This window comes from Phocoena phocoena, chromosome 7 (assembly GCF_963924675.1).
Source record: "Phocoena phocoena chromosome 7, mPhoPho1.1, whole genome shotgun sequence".
Lineage (NCBI taxonomy): Eukaryota > Metazoa > Chordata > Mammalia > Artiodactyla > Phocoenidae > Phocoena > Phocoena phocoena.
In genome coordinates, this window is record NC_089225.1 from 98,246,707 (window position 1) to 98,260,210 (window position 13,504).

Below are 13,504 nucleotides of genomic sequence, written 5' to 3' on the forward strand. Positions count from 1 at the left end.
AATAGTCAGGGTGACGAATTGACTTAAATGTTGCCCCAAAGAGTATTTCGCAGCCTGTCAATCACCTCACTTCCTGGTGAAAGTGCCTGCCCTCAAAGCAAAACCCTGGGTCTGTCTTCACAAACTGGCATGAACTCCAGGTCCATCTCCTTGACAGAGGCCAGGCCTGATTCACTGCATCTGAAACTCAGCCCCATGGAGATACACAGATAATCCCTGCAACAGAGTCCGTGATAACTCTGCTTTAGACCCAAACAGCACCCAGTTCTGGAGTGGTTCCACACCTACTGTAGGTGAAAGGTAGTCTGGGGCTCCCTAAGGCAAGAGGTCATGGCTCCAAGGGAATTGCTCTACCACAGTATCTGTGCATCTCCAAAACAAGTCACAAGTCCAAAGAGCCCATAGAATTACCCTTTGTACAAGGATCTCTGGATTCGGAGCTCTTCCAAGTAACCGCAACAGAGTCCCCTTGAACCCAAAGTGGAGTCTTGGGATGGCCAAGACCTCGGAATCTTCACCTCTGTACTAATGTGTCCCCTTCCCAAAAGTGCTATCTGAAAACTGTCGATGTGCTATTTTCATTGCCCATCACCTAAAACTGCAGACCTGTGAGACCTTCAGAGAATACTAGATCCAAGAAAATCCACTGCTTCTCAAACTGGATTATACCTATCTCCAGAACTAACTGGTAGTGTGCTAGGAGGCTCTATGAATCCACAGGATTTAAGTATGGCATGGTTTTCTGTAACACCAAGTTTGCCTGAAACACGTGAAGGAAAAATATATATTTTTTATTAGCACCCAAATATTACAGGGTAGGTCACACATTTGGCTGGATTCTGCGAGAAAAAAAAGATTCCAAAGAAAAATCTTGCTTGCATTGGCCTCTTGGATCTCTGCCACTTAAACATTCTGTTCTGTCATTCAGGGTATATGTTTAGAAAAATTCAGGAACATTAAGCCAATCTCCTCATTTTGCAGACAAGGAAACTGAGGCCTGAAAGTCAAAGATCATCCAGTGTCAGACTTGCTATATCCTACTGCATAGCCCTTGTTTTGCTATCACTTGTCCTGTCTCCCTTATCACCCCTATCATAAACTGTACAAAAGTCGATTCTTCGGACTCTTTTAAGACTTAAAATGCAAATAATCCCAATAAAGATATAAGATTGATAGATTGGCTCTAAAATGATTGACATGTCTTATCCTTTTCTTCTACATTTTTATAGGAAAAAGGAGAGGCAGAATACAATGGTTCTTTGGGGGTGAACATCTTTGCTTTCGTGTGTGTGTGTGCGTGTGTATGCACAGTTTGAGTGTGTTTATATATATAAAATGTTTATGGGTCTAGGTTTCTGAGTTTGTCTGTAGACATACAGCAGAGTGGGAGAAATACAGCCCCAAATAGGGGAAGAATCAAAGCATACATTTCCCTTTCTACAGTTTTGCACAGTATAATAGTAGTTGATATAACCCAAGTGTTGCCTACCTAACCTCAGCCTTTTCCTTGAAAAAATCATGCCTTCTTGAGCATTTCCATCACTCATGTGAAAATACAGCTAAACATCTTTTCACTTGCAGCTGCTTGAAGTAATGGATTATGCCTTTGAACTTGCCAGTAAACTTCACGGTCCTAGTATAAATATCAAACTTGTCAAACGTGCTTTCCAAGGAAGCCCTATAATTAAAAGCTTATCTGTTTGGGGGGTAAGTTAATGCCTCAACTTGGCCCCAAAGCCAGAGCCTGAGAAAATTTTAGTTGTAGAGAACTTCCTGCTAGCTATCAGGGGTCATCTCTGACCAGGCCCGAAAGCGGCTTTCACTGAAGTTTGGACTGGACCACTCTCCTGCTGCCACAAAGCCAGGCATGCTCCCTCCCCGTGAGCTCACCCCCTTCCTCTAGCTTTCCCCCTTCCCTCTGAGTCAACACATCAGAGGATCAAAGGGGGTCTGCAGAGATACCACCAAAAGAAGAGAAAGAAGTCAGGGAGGGTGTGATGGGGTTTCAGTCAGGGACCTGTGAGGCACCGAATGATCTCAGGCTAAGACTGGAACAAATAATGGCGGCCTGCTCATTACAAGGCCTCAGGTGGAAGCCAGCTGGGTCAAGGGAAGTTTCTCTGACTCTGCATTGTAATGGAACAGCTAGCAGTTTTCTTCTTTATGAGAAATATAGATAACAAGAGAGAAAACCCCCTAAAGAAAGGCTCTGCCTTCTAACAACAAAACCATTTCTCAGTGTCAGATTTCAGAGAGCCAAAGAATATTTTTTTAAAGAGGAGTTAGAACAGAAATGTTATTATAAATAGTAAGAAGAGCGGCTTTAAAGCAATCGCCACACAGATCTAATCCTTGCAAACATTTATGTCTAAACCATGTTTTCATAAGAAAATGTTCCCTTCATCCTCACCTGGGCTGTTGAATTCTTAGCAATCCCCACAAGGTGCTGGCTGTTTGGGCCACATCAAAGTTCCTCTGGGGGAAAGGCCGAGGTTTTTTGTTTTCTCCTTAGGTAGTTGAGGAATGATTTCTAATGAGAACCTTCTGGCTTTCTTTAGATGTGAAAGGTGTTTCCACAGTATGCCCTAGAGACATCCTCTGTGGTACTAGACAAAAGGAGAAACTCAGTGAACAGTCACGGATTAGCAGTCTGGCCCCTCTTTCTACCCGGCGCCACTAAAAAAGATACCAGACCTGTTGTTTCTTTTTCTTTCTTTCTTCCTCTCCTCCTTTTTTTTTTCCAGCCACTTCTATAGCTGTGGCCAGCTGTATTGTAGTTAAATTTCAAAATACTCATTTGCCAGCTTTGTACACTGCTACTATAATGTTTATAAATGTCCCCGATGCTAGTTTGAAAGTGACATGCACAGATAGACACTTTAAAGGGGGCATAAAATGAACAAAATGCATTACCAAATGCAATACTCGGTATTAACCACATTCATATGAGTTTCGTATTTGATCCAATAAACCAGTGGTTCCAGATGTAAAATTAGCCTGTAAAAATTTCCTTCCACTTTAACCATCCACTCTTACTATACTCAAATACCAGTGTACAAAGGTGGCATCTTACTTTTTAAAAAATGAGTTAAAAACTGTATATAATACATACCACATATATTCAATACATGCCATATGTTAATATATGTATCATATATATAATACACTATATTGCACTATATATGATATATGTGTATCTGTGTAAAATAGTTACAAAAGTTCCAACTATTGAGGAAACTGAATGAGGTTCTCTCATTCAAAGTGAGACTTACCTCACGTCAGAATGTACATAGAAGCCAGGTAACTTGGTCTCCGCCATCCACAGTCATTTGGTCAGGGATGGACATATGAAGCCAACTACATCTACACGTGAGATAGAGTAGTATAGGCCTTCACTAGAATCTTTAGGAGGAGAAGACATCTGCCTCATTAAACTTGCATTTGGAAGGATCCTTCCCTATTGCTGATGAATGACACCTCCAGAGGAGAGGTCCCCCAAGAATGGAGCGGACTCAGAGGAAAGCAGAGTTAAAAAACAGACAGAAGCTAATCCCTGAGGACATTATTTGAGCAGATGGGTCCAGGTGTACCTGAAGGCAGGTCTTCCTTGGACTTTTCAGGAAAGTGAGTTGATAAATCCCTTTCTTTTCCTAAGCCACTTGGAGTTAGATTTTCTCTCTTCCAACTGAAAGTGTCCTGACAAATAGATCTTTACTTAGTAGGTTCCACTTAATTTTATCATGATAATATGAGGTAAATATTGTCTTCATTTAACAGATTAAAATTTTCAGACTCAGAGGAAAAACTAAGTTAACTAACTGGCCAAAGACCACGGAGTTAGTAAGTTAAAGGAGCAAACTCTAAGTCTAAAACCTAGTTTTTAATATAAACTCAGGGTTTTTAATGTAAGTGTCTTTAAAAGTAAATATATTTGGATGGAAAAATAACTTAAACAAATCATAAATAATTTAAATTTCAATCAATGAAAGCTCTAAATATATTTTTTTAGTGGGAGAATCAAAAGTGAACTTCAAAGGAAGAAGGATCTGAAAGAAGTCTGAATGTCTGTCTGGACCGATGAGAAACACTTGGAGAAAGCAAAGGGTAAGAGATGACATTCAGTGAAGACACATGAATGAACTGATTTCATTCTCCCCCAAACATTATTAGGTGGATACTATTATTATCCCCATTGTATAGATGAGAAAACAGAAGCACAGAGAGATGTAACACCAGGTCTAAAATTAAACAGCTTCTCGGTGTAGGCAGCCCTCCACATTTGATTGTCATCTTGTATACGGAAAAATAGGAAATGAGTTCTTAAATAGAATGTATTAGTTGGGCTAACAAACACTTAACTGTTTTGGCAGAAATATTCCTCTAGAATCCTACAGTTTCTAGAAAGTGATTTGATAAAATATGTGATCAAACAAGTAACTTCATCTTTGAGACTTTAATTTTAAGAAAAATTTGCTAGTGTATAGAAATGTATATATATATATATATATATATATATATATATATATATATGTATATATTTTTTTCTGTCCATGCCATGCAGCACGCAGGATCTTAGTTTCCTGACCAGGAATCGAACTGTGCCCCCTGCAGTGGAAGCGCGGAACCCTAACAACTGTACCACCAGGGAATTCCCTAGAAATGTACTATAAACAATTATTTTCCACTGAGATATTCAGATGGGCAGAATATATAATATAATATATAATAGTTCTAATCACTAAGAAGTTTATTTAGCGAGTCTGAAGTCCTAGGATCTTCATATTTTAGGAAAGAAGGGAAAAAACTATCAGACCTTTCTTGCAGACTAACTGCCAAAGATGTTCCTGGAAGTTGTCTGATAATTACAGACTTAGTGCCACAGAATCTGAGATGCTCAGTAATATTTTGCCTAATTTTTTAACATGGCACTTGAGAATTTAGATACATTCTGAAAATATAAGGGAAAAATGGAATATGGGAAAAAAGCATTCAGAGTTGACAAACCTGCATTAGTAATCTCTAAAACTTCAGAGTGTTTATTGTTAAGGGAAGTAGTAAAGGTCATCTAAAATCCTTTTTTTAAGCAATATGGATTTGAGTGGTCCTATTCTGCGTACATTACCAATGGACTATGGCTTGTAGGCAGCTATGAAAAGAGCTTTGTTTGAGCAAGTCTTTAGATGGTCTTGTATGACCTTACCTTAATTTCCCAGAAAACCTGGGCTGGCTTTTCCTTTGTGGGGAAGGTCAGGCAGGGAACAACTTAAAAGAGTTTAAAAGAGGTGCTGAAGAAATGAAGGGAATGTAATTCTTTCAAGTACTTGCCATAAAGCTACCTCCATGTGCTAAGAATAATATCATATAGATGCCTGCTACTTTCAGGGCTTTTAAGTAAAAATAGTAACTTTAGAGGAGCTTATATAATGTCACTTTAACCTGCTGTCCTTCATTCAGGCCCTGGCTCTCTGACCATGGTAGCTTCCCCGGACATGATCAAAAAACCAGACTGGTTTTGTGAAAATGTCTATAACTGCAGTTTTAATGGACCCTTCTGCTTATGAGGGATGTGTAGGCAAGGCATGAAGAAACATTGGCTAAGACCTTTTAAAATGTCCCATTTAATTATTCTGTGAAAAGTTAGAGTCAGTCTCCCAAAAGAAGAATTATTACTTTCAGAAATGAAAATAGACTTCTCTAGAAGACCCTTCTAAAAATTTGGAAGGAAAATCTACCTTGCCATATAATTTTTTTTCACCCTGAGAGATTATTCAAATATGAGGAAATACACTTCAAAGTTCACAATTTATTTCTCCATTTCATTAAGAATGGCCAAGATTTAAAAAAAAAAAGAAAATGAGCGAAGTTGTGACTAATCGAATCCAATAAAAGCATTGTTCTGTAAAACACTGCACTTAAATAAGCCTTAACAGATCTAAAACATAATTTTATTCTTAGAAATACAGTTTTCATGTCATTTACAAGAAAAATATCTTACTATGTCAAGTGGATACCAGGTATTACTTAAATCAAATTTTATTCTTTTTTTGTTTTTTGTTTTTATTTTTCCTTCCAAATGGAAGTACTCACTGCCTGTGTAGGAAAACTATCTATTTGCCATCAAACCTTGGTATTTGGTAGATACCTAATGCAAATACTTCACAAACTATAACATAGAATGGAACTCCGAAACAATAAGAAAAAAAATAACCATTACTATCCTATGCTACTATACTGTACCTGTGTAAGTTTTGGGGTTATCCATATTTTGTCTCTTCTTCACTGGTGTGGGTAATGGAGGATAGATTATAATTGTATTCAATTCAGTGATGCTGAATTCAATCTTAAGTCCTAGGTCATTAGCTGACCATTACTTATAAATGCTTTCTACTCTTACAATGGGTGTTCTTAGATTTTCTGGAAGCTAGAATTCTATTAATTTGTTTTAAGAATTCACCTGATACACTTAGAAAATCAAGATTAATAAAATTCTCCACTGCAAAAGGTAAATCAAGCATAACCAATTATATTCATTTTAATAATTTGCCTTTATAATAGCATTCCATAAAAGAAATCAAAAGTACTTAGATTTGATTACTAATAGGTATCTCTACCTAATACATTGCATATGCTGAAAGGCAATTTATTTAAAATATATGTGTATATATTAATGTGAAAAAATTCTGGAATATCAAAGCAAATAATATGACAAAAGACCAATATTCTTGGAATATTTCTTGGCACCTATATTTTGGCTAGGAAGTTTTCTGTGATTTTGTTTTTAATATTTCTTCATTGTACAAAATGCATATTCAAGACTAATTGTCTGCAACTGTAAAATGAATCAATTATTTAATAACAATTTTTCTAGAATAAAGAAGAAATCTTATATTAAATACCCACTTTTTTACCATAATAACAAATATTTATGCCTATTATTACATAACCTGTTTTCTTTTGTATTACAAAATTTGAGTTTAATCATATTCAAAATATTAATATTTGTTGAATCATTTGGGGTTTTGTCATTATGCATAGCTTCAAAATAACACTTTTTACCCTTAATGCATGCTAGTTGTTTTCATGTTTTTAAGATTCTTAAAATTAAAATTTCAAAAATATAAAAAATAGTAAGATATATATATATATATATATATATATATATATATATATATATATAGTTTGCACTTGTAGTTCATAAACTGTATTAGAGTTTCAGATTTCTTGTGTTCTCAATTGAATTATCTGCTTTTAGAAATTATACAAGGTCTCTTAAAAGTCAGCCAGGGGGTTTCCCTGCTGGTGCAGTGGTTGAGAGTCCACCTGCCAATGCAGGGTACACGGATTCGTGGTCCGGTCCGGGAAGATCCCACATGCCGCGGAGCAGCTGGGCCCGAGAGCCATGGCCGCTGAGCCTGCGCGTCCGGAGCCTGCGCGTCCGGAGCCTGTGCTCCGCAACGGGAGAGGCCACAACAGTGAGAGACCCGCGTACCGCAAAAAAAAAAAAAAAAAAAAAAAAAAAAAAGTCAGCCAGAAGATATTAACAGATGTTCAGCTCCTTTAAGTTTTTAAAATTAAGAACAGATCATTTTAACTTCTCCTAGCTTTGATCATTCTATGATCTTGTCTAAGAGTTTTGGCAATTCCTACTGTCTGTAATTGCAGGGAACCTTCTATAAACACAATGTCTTTTCATTTTGATCTATAGCATAACATGGTTTTAAAAAGAGATCTTGCTTGAAAAATTAAATTATAATCTTTAATGAAAATCAACTGCAAGTGGAGCCACTGATGCCAAAAATCTAATTAATGTGACAAAAGAAACGAAGTCACCTCTACTCACAGCTGATCTCACGTATGTGCAGTCAAAGGTCACTGCTTCACAACCAATCCCTACCTAGCACTGAGAGTCACATGCCACCCAATACTACTAATAGTAAAGACCAACAAACAACAAAAACCTGTACCTTAGGTTCAATTATTTCTGCTTCCTGAAATGCTGTTAAATCCTCATATTTCATTTTCAAAATTCTACGAACTTTTCAAGACCTTTATATCCTCTGGCAAAAATATCTCTCTCTTCTACAACCTCCTCTAGTACATTTTATTTCATGGTTATTTATGCATCTGTCTTACTTATCCTGCTAGATTATAATTGTTGATTTGTGGATGGAGGGTTGTGTTTCCCCAGCCACATTTAGTCTGCCTTTCTGTGTCAACACATTCCTGCATAGCTCCAAAAGTTTCATTAAAATTCATTCAGTGCAAAGGTATAGATAATAACACAGGCTACTCTTTATTGAACTAGCCATCATATGGAGTTATCAAACACAGGAATTAATGTGAGTTCTTGTAATCATCTACCCCCTCCACTGTGTATCCAGGAGGTAATCCATCTTCCTACCTTCCAACATAATTCTAGTAAGATGTTCTGCATGCTAAAAATGTCCATTTTAGGAATTGAAGACAGGTTGTGAAGAAGAGCAATAGCCATCATTCTCTTTACAGTAGCTCACAGCAAATGCTTGATTTAGTATCTGTTGAATGAGTGGATATATAAATTATAATATGTATGTATTAGTTATCTAGTGCTGCATAACAAATTATCCCAAAATTTAGCAGCTTAAAACAGCCAACATTATTAACTCACAACTTCTTTGGGTCAGGAAACTAGATCGATGCTTAGCTAGGTTCTTCTGTTTCAAGGTTCCCAATGATGTTGCAATCCAGCTCTCTTCTGAGGCTGCAGTAATCTCAAGACTCAAATGAGGCTGAAGGATCCCCTTCAAGCTCACTCACGTGGTTATTAACAAGCTTCAGTTGGACTTGGGACCTCAATTTTTCATCATGCCATGTAGGACAGCTCACTTCCCTCAACATGAGTGACCCAGAGAGAAAAAAAGAGACAGAGGAAGTGTGGGGGAGGGAGGGAGGAAAGAGCAGGAGGAGCCACAGTCTTTTTATAACCTCTTATCAAAAGTAACTTCCCATCACTTCTGCCATATTGTATTTCTGAGCAGGATGCAATAAGTTCAGCTCATAATCAAGGAGAGAGGATTACACAGGGTATAAATAAAAGAAGGAAGGGATCCTTGAGGATCTTCTCGGAGGCTGCTTACTACGGTGTATGTGAGACAAAATATTGCTCTATCACGCTTCTCTTTCCAGTGCATTTTACTTAGAAATTAGATTTGTTACAAATCCAATTATCCATATGTAGACTATTTTTAAGTTATTCATTAAATTTCTTGTCTAAGGTGACTTCACTCACACGTTTCATTTTTGGAGTTGGCTGCCACCTATTTTTTCTAGGGAGTGTTAGCTGCTATAGCTCATCTCTGCTCCTCATGGCTTTTTACCCACTGGTCGGCTAGACTGAACTTCTTCCTGTGCTAGTCTCAGGTCAGTGTTCCACCCAGGTGAGAGTAGAAACCACAAGACCTCTTGAGATCCAGGCTTGGGACTCTCACAGTGCCACTTCTGCAGCATCCTACTGGTCAAATCAAATCATGTGGCCAACATTTTAAGGAGTGGAGGAAAAGTCTCCATCTTGATTGAAATGGGTGTGCGAAAGGTGATGAGCAGAACTTCTGGCCATGAAATGATCCATCGCTCTCTTTTTTCTAGTCACAATATTTCATATTTCTTCCACATACAAAACATATTCACCCTTTTTCAAGACCTCGCAAAATCTCATACCATGGTAACATCAGGCTTGAAGTCCACAATTTTGCTAAACTGCCTCAAGTCTGGCTGCCTCTGAGGTTCCTTGAGTACAACTCCTAAGGTGTGGTCACTCTTAATACAAAGATTTACAAACTAAAAAGCCAAATTATCTGCCACCCATGCAGCCAACATACCTACTGAGACAGTGACAGACGAAGCATAATAAACACTTGTCCAAAAAGGGAGGAACAGAAGGCACATGAGCCTGGATCGTCCAAGACAGCCTCATTGCCATGCTTGGCAGTCGGGCCTGGTTGTTGGCTGAGCCACTGTCTCCAAGTGGTCTCTGTTTCTGAAGGAGGCTAATTGGGCTTCTTCACACCATGATTGCAGGATTCCAAGAGGACAAGAGAGAAAACCACAAGGTTTCTTGAGGTCTGTGTTTCAAAGCCACATACTATGATTTCTGCCACACCCTTTTGGTCAATGCAAGTCACAGAGTAAATCTAAATGTAAGGAAATGGAAATATTTCGGAGGATCATTGCAGCCATCTTTGCAAATCATTGACCAAAGGAAGCTCCTGGCCATCTCTGCCACGGTTTCATGCCTACAAATGAAACGAAAATTTAAAGGTTTTACTTTAGGTATTCCTAGCAATTAACCGATATGTATCTCTTCATAGTATTTCTACCTGTGTATTAGCCCAATTCTCTTCTCTGCTGGGAAGTTGACACAGTCGCATGCACAAAGGAAGGGATACAAGCATTTCAGAACATATAGCAAAAAGAAAGAGAGTGTTGGAAGTGAATATCTTCCTGACCTTGCCATTTCATCTAACCGTGACCTTGTCGATGGGTTTTAGGCAGCAATGCCAGATACAGCTTTAGACTCAGAAATGTGGGAATAGAAGAAATCAGTTGTTTTCTGATTCTAATAGTCCACTATAAGTGGCTGACTATAATTTGAAGGTCAAAAGAAACAAAGGGGAAGTGGCTTAGCACCCCAAATCTGAAAGGCCTATCATGTATGATAACTAGTTTCCCATCTCAGTTGACCAACCAGAGCCTGTGTTTGTTCATATTTATTAATGGTTATTGTTGAAGACAAAAATTGACAACTAAGATATTATATTGATAGTATCAATGTTAACTAGTGACTTTTGCTCATATTTTTAAAATCCATTACATGATGACTTAGTAAAAATCTCAAATATCCAGTGATACTCAACTCAGTAAGATGAATAGAAGATACTCTAGTGTTGCAATTATTTGCAGTTATTAATTACAGGGAATCGTCTGATGCAGTATCTTAAAAAAATCAAGAAACAAACGAGAACTATTACCTTCTTTTTATACTACAGTTTTTTTCTTCAAATTTTTAAACAATTCCTTGAGTACAGCTAAGTGTAAGAGAGAAAAAAGAGCTTCCTAGTTAGATTGTGCCATTTGCTCTTATTAATTGAAATGTCAATACAATAGAAACAACTATAATATTCTTATAGTTGCCACATTTCTTGATATCTTGGAATTACCCACTGTGCATTCAGGTCTGAAAACAGCTTGTAAAGGGAATGTGTAAGAATACAGAAGAGCTAATGGAATGTGTGGAAATTAGTCTTCCTAAGATTAGGAAAGCCTAGAACTAATTGGGGAGGGGCAAATTCAAATAACTGGGAAGGTTCACCCTCCCCACCCCCCATCCTCACCCTCTCAGCAGTACATTTTTTTCTGGGAGAGAATGGAAAAAACATTCAGCCATAGCTCTAAGCCGTAACCTGAAAAGGGAGTAGGCACGTAGAAACACAAAGCAGCACAGATCACAGGCATAGAGCATTGAGCCTAGTAAAGACGTAAGCGATTACTCAGAACATGGACTCCATTTCACATGAGAAACAAAAAGACAGCCAGGGTGTTTTCTAAGGTCACATGCAAGTTAGTGTTGAAGCAGTCAACCAGAAGAAACCCCTTCACTTTCCAGTATTCCCTGCAGTGTGCTGCAGTCAACAGCTACCCTAATTCTCCAGCTGTCTGGATATCTGGCTGCTCTTCTAACAGCCTCTCACACCTTCCCAGTCAGGAAATCTCCAGCAGGCAGACCCCTGGGTCAGTCCCACCCTTCCCTGCTTCTGCTTTTACCTCTGCCAACCTCTCAAGACCTGAGAATTTATGAACTTGATGACAAAGTAATTCCTTTAAAAAATGCAGACATTGAGCATGCATAGATTTATACCCTCTGTCTTTCCAGCAGGCAGAAACATGTAGGTAATGATTGACAGCCACTCACTGAATCTGCAGATTGCTCCAATAGATAGCCACAAGATAGCCAGACTGATGAGAGACATTTGGGAAAGGAGAGGGCATTTCCGGTTCCCTCTTCACAGCAGGTTGCTGACTCTTTGCTTACTTTCTCCTCTTCCTTCTCTTCTTTTTTCTCTATTTTTCTTCCTTTTTATTCATTTGATATTGAACGATCACCTACTATGCTTACTAGGAAGGAAAGATTCTGGTTCAGTTGGTTTGGAACTCATGCTTCATAGAGATAATATAGCTGGGTCTGTAAAAAGCTCTGGACCCAGGGTATACTGGTTCAAATCCAGGCTGAGCCTCCTATCACTTTGCATATAATAATAGTACTACCTCAGTAGGCTGTTGTGAGGACTGAACAAACATGTAGAAGCTTTTAACGGGGTCTGTTAAGAGTTAGCTATTTTAATTGGAACTATTACTGCAAATCCTCCTCTAAATTTAGACAATCCCTAAGGCTGGCGCTGGACACAGACCTAAGCTGAGTAGATCACTGGCTGAGATTATAACACTGAATAGCAAACTAATCATTACTTTGGCTGACTTTACCTAGAAGTGAAGAAATGGCACTTTCTCTTCTTAGAATTTGTACCAGAGGTAGAAATTAAAGTGAGTAGTAAGAACCTGTTTTTAAATTATAGTGTTGTTATCTGAGTGTGTGAATTGTGAACATATTATACCCACTTCCCATATAGTCATAATAGAGTGTATGAAGACTTAAATGGGGGATGGGGTAAGAGGTTCTTAGACAGGAGAGAACACTTCTTCGGGGAAGTTATGTTTTTGTTGAAACTAAACAAGACTAGGGAGAGATGCGTGGCAGGTCATCAAGGTACAGGGGATGCCTTTTGCTCAGGGCAAGAAATCCCCAAATGGACATACTTAGGCAAGGCTGGAAGCCATACCTGGAAGGAGGCCTGCTAAGGAGCTAAGATTGAACAAGGTAAGGAGAGGCCAGATCAGAAAGGAACTTGCAAAGCCGTGTTATAGAGTTGGGACTTAATTGAGACAGCAATGGAGAGTCTTTAAGGGTCAAGCAGGGGATTTATAAAGTTATTTTAGCTTTAAAATATCTAATTTTTATTTTTCACCATTTCCTTTTCCTGATGGACAATTTATCTCTTTATTTTATTTTACTTTTTTTTTTTTTCGGTAGAGAGTGTATGGGGGAGGTGTAAAATTAGAGAAAGGAAGAGACATCCGTAGCTAGTAAAGAGATATTTCTGTTTTTTTTTTTAATGAAAAGAACACAACCCTGTTTTAAAATTTCCCCCCTTGCTCAACCAGTGATTTAGGAAATCGAGCATCCTTTGCTTTTTTTTTTTTTTTTTCCCAGAAACAACTCCTAGGGAGCCATTGCCAGAAAGAATTGACAGAAAGAGCTCAAGACCTCAGTAAAAGAAAGGAAGGTAGAGAGAGAGGAGGAAGCATTCTGCCTGTGCCCCCATGAAACCTTCTCTTCCAGCTCTGACTCGTCTTGCATACTCTTATCCTTCTTCCCCAGCATACACACATATATTTTTTTTAAAACGAAGCA